We start from the raw sequence: 5931 nt of genomic DNA on the forward strand, positions 1-5931 counted from the left end.
TAGAAAGGATAACGGGTGCACAACTAGTAGCATCTCTCCAGTGTCTTACTGCCTAACTGTCATAAAGAAGATGAAAATACGAATGACACTAGGTTTAGAACTGAGAGGCCAGTGATACCATGGATCGTTATGGTCAGATGGGAACCACCCTGTCCTCCTGGAAGTCTCCTCCTTAGACCCAAGGACACGTGGTCACCAGGGCCTCCTCCAGCTCACCGCCTGCTCTACTGTGGTCTCTTTGCTCTTCTTCCCTTCCAGACCCAGATCTCCGTCCTTGGCATTTCTCTCTTCCTTGACTGGTGCGTTCGTTCAGTCCCTGATTTTAAAATTTCATTCACATGTTGTTCTTCCAGAGTGCCAGGGCTGACTATTCCACAGACCCCTCCATTTCCCCACTCACTAGTCTCCCAGCGTCTCCAGCAACACGGCTGAAAGAGAAACCAGGGAAGAAGGGCAGAGACCGCAGCAGATAGGGTGGTTCCCATGTGACCATAACGATTAAGGTTAAGGACAGAAAAACTGGCTAGAGGTTTTTGCAAAGTAAAGGCCATCTGTGACCTTGGGGAGAGTTTGGTTTTTTATTTATTTTTGGCTATGCTGGGTCTTCATTGTGGCTCAGGGGATAAGGAGTCTGCCGGCAATGCGGGAGACCTGGGTTCGATCCCTGGGTCGAGAAGATTCCCCTGGAGAAGGAAATGGCAACCCACTCCAGTACTCTCACCTGGAAGATCCCATGGATGGAGGAGGCTGGCGGGCTACATTCCGTGGGGTCCTCATTGCTGGGCATGGGCTTTCCCTCTTGAGGTGGGGTGCTCGGGCGTCTCTTGTGGAGCACCAGCTCTAGGGCACGTGGGGCTTCAGTAGTTGCAACATGTGGACTCAGTCTTTGCAGCTTCTGGCCCATAGAGCACAGGCTCAGTAGTTGTGACGCGTAGGCTAAGCTGCTCTGCAAATAACATATGGGATCTTCCCAGGCCAGAGATTGAACCCATGACCCCTGCATTGGCAGACGGAGTCTTGACCACGAGCCACCGGGGAAGCCTGGGAAGAGTTTTTAATAGGTGCTTAGTGGTCTTAGCATGGTTTCCTTAATCATTTCCCCCATTAGGCACCCCTAAGTCATCTTTTCACTTTTTTCCTTTTCTTTTTTTGGTAGTGAAGAAGACAAGAGCTTCCCAGATGGCTCAGAGGTAAAAGAATTCTCCTGCCAATGCAGGAGACACGCGTTCAATCCCTGGGTCGACCCTCTGGAGTAGGAAATAGCAACCCACTCCAGCCATTCTTGCCTGCAAAATGCTACACAAGTGAAGACAAATGCTACAAGGAATATCTTGTGCAGCTATTTTTGCTTCCATGTGAAAGTATTACTTCTGGATAAGGCCAAGAAACCACTGAGCCAAAAGATATGCCTCTGTCAAAGGGTGATCTGTATTGTCAAATGCTTATGAAGTGGTCATACCGATCCACACTCCCACCAACCATGTGTGTGTCAGTTTAACACACAGTGACATCTTTGGTAAGCTGGTAGTTAAAAAACACTTTGCTTTTATTTGGAATTTCCATTAATTTTTTAAAGTTTTTTTTTTTTTTATGATGATGACCATTTTTAAAGAGTTTATTAAATTTGTTACAATATTGTTTGTTTTATGCTTTGGTTTTTTGGCCATGAGTCATGTGGGATTTTAGCTCCCTGACAAGTGATCAACCAGCACCCTCTACATTGGAAGGCAAAGTCTTAACCACTAGACCACGAGGGAGTCACCCATTAATTTTTTTTAAATGGCTGTTTTTATGCCCATCTTTCCCCCATTTTTCTTTTTAGCTTTTTTTTTAATTAATTTATCAGAGTGCCTTTATATATGTATTATTAATTTTTTTCCTAGTTTGTCTTGATTTTTTATGTGTAATTTTTGCTAGCTTTAAATTCTACATTGTATATAGTTAAGTTTGCTTTTTCTCTTTCTGCTTAGAAAAGCCTATGTCACCCCAAGACTATAAAAATGTTCACTCTTTCTCTTCTAGGTTTGTCGTTTATTTTTAAGAGTGAATCTTTGATCTCTATGAGATTTATTTTATTTCGGTGTCAGAAGTGAAGTTGAAAGTTAAGCTTTATTTTCCAAAGTTGACCAGGCATCTCAACACCTTTCCTCGAGTAATTTATCTTTCCCCAATTAGTTTGAAGTCACTTTTTTAAAAAATTTCATACATTTCCATATGTCCATAAATCTCTTTCTCTATTCTTTTTTGCCCCATAAATCTACCTAGGGATATGTCTACTGATACTGTTTTAATAACTGCAGCTTTATATATCAGTTAGGGTGTGTTTCTGTTGCCAGTGATGGAAAGATCCATCTCAAACTGATTTTTGCACGTTGATTTTGTATCCTGTAACTTTATTAAAACCATTGATTATTTTCAATGGCTTTTTTTTTGGCTGACTCAGGATTTTCTGTATACAGAATCTGATCATCTGCAAACCACAATTTTATTTCTTCCTTCCTGATTTTTTTTGATCTTGTCTAATTGCTCTAGGTAGGCCTTCCAGCACTGTGTCAAGTAAGAGTGGTGAGACCAAATGAGCAGAGATTAAACCAGAAACCAAAAATCTCCCAACACAGAGAACCTCAGGCCCAGATGGTTTCACAGACGAATTCTATCAAACATCAAAGAGGAATTAATGCAGGTCATTCTTAAACACTTCCAAAACATTGAGGAGGGAGTACCTCCAAACTTTTTCCACAAGGCAAGCGCTGCCCTGATAAACCAGATAAGGACATCCCAAGAGAAAAACTATAGACCAATATTCATGATGGGTGTAGATACAAAAATTCTCAACAAAATATTTGCAAACCGAATTCAAGAACACATAGAAAAGATAATACACCATGACCCAAGGGGATTCATCCCTGTGGTGCCATGGATGCAAATCAATAAGCATAACACCTCACACTAAGAAAATGAAAGATAAAAGTCACACAACTATCTCAGCAGATGCAGAAAAAGCATTTGACAAAATACCTCTTTTCATATACAAATCTTCAGTAGACTGGCTACAGAAGCAACATGACGTTAACATAATAAAGGCTGCATACGACAAACCCACAAGGAGCATTATACTCGGCGGAGAAAAACGGAAAGCTTCTCCTCTGATGAGGAATGAGAGAGGGATGCTCGTACTTACATTTTCCTTTGTGTGTTTGCTTTGGCTGCTTGTGGGACCCCACAAGGCTGGTGGGACCTTAGTTCCTCCACCAGGGATCGAACTTGGGCGTCCTCTCCCACGCCGCACAGTGAGCGTGCCAAGTCCTAACCACTGGACCGCCAGGGGGTTCCCACAACATTCCCCCTTGGAAGCTGACTGTGCGTTCGTTTCTGTTAGCAGCGGCTCAGAGGGAGACCGCAAGGCTAGAGAAGGTGAGCTCACATCTTGCTTTGCTTGTCATCCTGTTGGCCTCACCTTGCAGGGCCCTCAAGGGCCCTGGCGTTGGTGCCATTCTGCACCCCCCGAGCCAGCCCCCCGCAACCCTCAGAGGTCCTAGCTCTGCAGAGCTGTGCTTTGAGCTTCCAGACCATTCAGCTCTTCCCCTGCTTCCAAGCACCGCAGAGCTCAGCTGCTTCCTGCAGTTACTTTCTTTGTATTAACTCACTGTCCCCACACTGGTTTCCTGTGACTCCGGTAACAAATGGTCACAAACTTAGTGGCTTAAAACAACACAAAACAGAGACTTCCCTGGGAGTCCAGTGGTTAAGGTTCCATGCTTTCAATGCAGGGGGTACGGGTCTGATCCTTGGTCAGAGAAAGGAGGACATCAAGGCAGTATATTGTCTGCTTATTAAACATATATGCAGAGTACATCATGAGAAATGCTGGGCTGGATGAATCACAAACTGGAATCAAGAATGCAGGGAGAAATATCAACAACCTCAGATATGCAGATGATACCACTTTAATGGCAGAAAGTGAAGAGGAATTAAAGAGCCTCTTGATGAGGGTGAAAAGAGGAGAGTGAAAAAGCTGGCTTAAAACTCAACATTCAGAAAACTAAGATCATGGCATTTGGTCCCATCACTTCATGGCAAATAGATGGGGAAAAAACAGAAATGGTGACAGAATTTTATTTTCTTGGGCTCTAAAATCACTGTAGATGGTGACTGCAGCCATGAAATCAAAAGACGCTTGCTCCTTGAAAGGAAAGCTATGACACACCTAGACAGCATATTAAAAAACAGAGTCATCATTTTACTGACAAAGGTCTGTCTAGTCAAAGCTATGGTCTTTCCAGTAGTCACATATGGATCTGAGAGTTGGACCATAATGAAGGTTGAGCACCAAAGAATTGATGCTTTCAAACTGTGGTGCTGGAGAAGACTCCTGAGAGTACCTTAGATAGCAAGGAGATCAAACCAGTCAATCCTAAAGGAAATCAATCCTGAATATTCATTGGAAAGACTGATGCTGACGCTCCAATACTTTGGCCACCTGATGCAAAGAGCTGACTCATTGGAAAAAACACTGATGCTGGGAAAGATTGAGGGCAGGAGGAGAAGGGGATGACAGAGGATGAGATGGTTGGATGGCATCACCGACTCAACAGACATGAGTTTGAGCAAGCTCTGAAAGATAGTGGAGGACAGAGGATCCTGGCATGTTACAGTCCATGGGGTCACAAAGAGTTGGACATGACTTGGTGATTGAATGACAACAAAAACAGGGAACTAAGATCCCACGTGCTGCAGGGCGCAGCCAAAATATAAAGCAAGACACCAGGTTATCGTCTTACAGTTCTGGAGGTTAGGCGCCCAGTGCTGCTTTCCCTGGGCTGAAATCAAGGCGTTGGCAGAGCTGGTCCCTCCCGGAGGCTCTTGAGGAGAATCCTTGCCTTTTCCAGATGCCTCATTCCTGGGCTCATTCCCCTTGGCCATCTTCAAAGCCAGCAGCAACGCTGGGCTAAGTCCTTCTCAGGCTGCCAGCTCTCCGCTGGTGCCTCCTCCCCACGTTCCCTCCCCACTGCATCCCCCACCTTGCATTCCCCCCTGCCCCCTGTCCCCCTATAAAGACCCTTGAGAGTACCCTGGGCCTACCTGAATAACCCAGGCCACTCTCCCTCTGAGGTCCCCTGATTAAAACCCTAACTCCACCTGTAACCTCAGTTGCTCTTACCTTGTAACCCTCCGTGTTTCCAGGTTCTGGGTGTTACGATGTGGACATCTTTGGGGGTACTTAATTTTGCCTACTACAATCACATTCTCCCTTTTTCCATCCTCCAATACCTGTTTAACTAATTCCTTGTGTTAACTACTCTCTCTTACAACTGCTGCAGTTTCTGTATCCTTAAATAGATCCTTCCTTGATCTGAATATAATTGCTATTGCTTGTTATATAAAAGTTTTACATCTATCTCTATCTACCTATTTATTTGTTTTTTATATATCTATGTGACTTCACCAGGTCTTAGTTGCAGTATGTGGGATCTTTATTTGCAGCATGTGGTTTCTAGTTTTCTCACCAGGAATTGAACCCAGGCCCCCTGCCCTGGGAGTGCAGAGTCTTAGCCATTGGACCACCAGGGAAGTCTGTTTGTTTTTTAACCAACAATGTTATTGAACTAGATTTTCTAGGCTTTCAACCATATTATCAGGAAATAATATAACTTTCCCTCCTATTTTCAGTGATTTATTTCTCTTCTTGATTCTATTGTTCAATAGTCTAGTTTAACACTTTCATAATAATGTTCAACAACTAGGCAGGTCCCCTAGTTTTATATCTAAAGAAGTGCTTTTCTCCCCTGACTTTGTTTTCTGCTTCTTTCTGTAATTAGAAAAGGCTGTGGAAAGGGAGAGGGAGGGATAAATTAGGAATTTGGGATTAACAGGTACTACCACATATAAAATAAATAGCAATGTCCTACTGTACAACATAGGAAACTATAT

This window comes from Odocoileus virginianus, chromosome 4, assembly GCF_023699985.2.
Source record: "Odocoileus virginianus isolate 20LAN1187 ecotype Illinois chromosome 4, Ovbor_1.2, whole genome shotgun sequence".
In the NCBI taxonomy this organism is placed as follows: domain Eukaryota; kingdom Metazoa; phylum Chordata; class Mammalia; order Artiodactyla; family Cervidae; genus Odocoileus; species Odocoileus virginianus.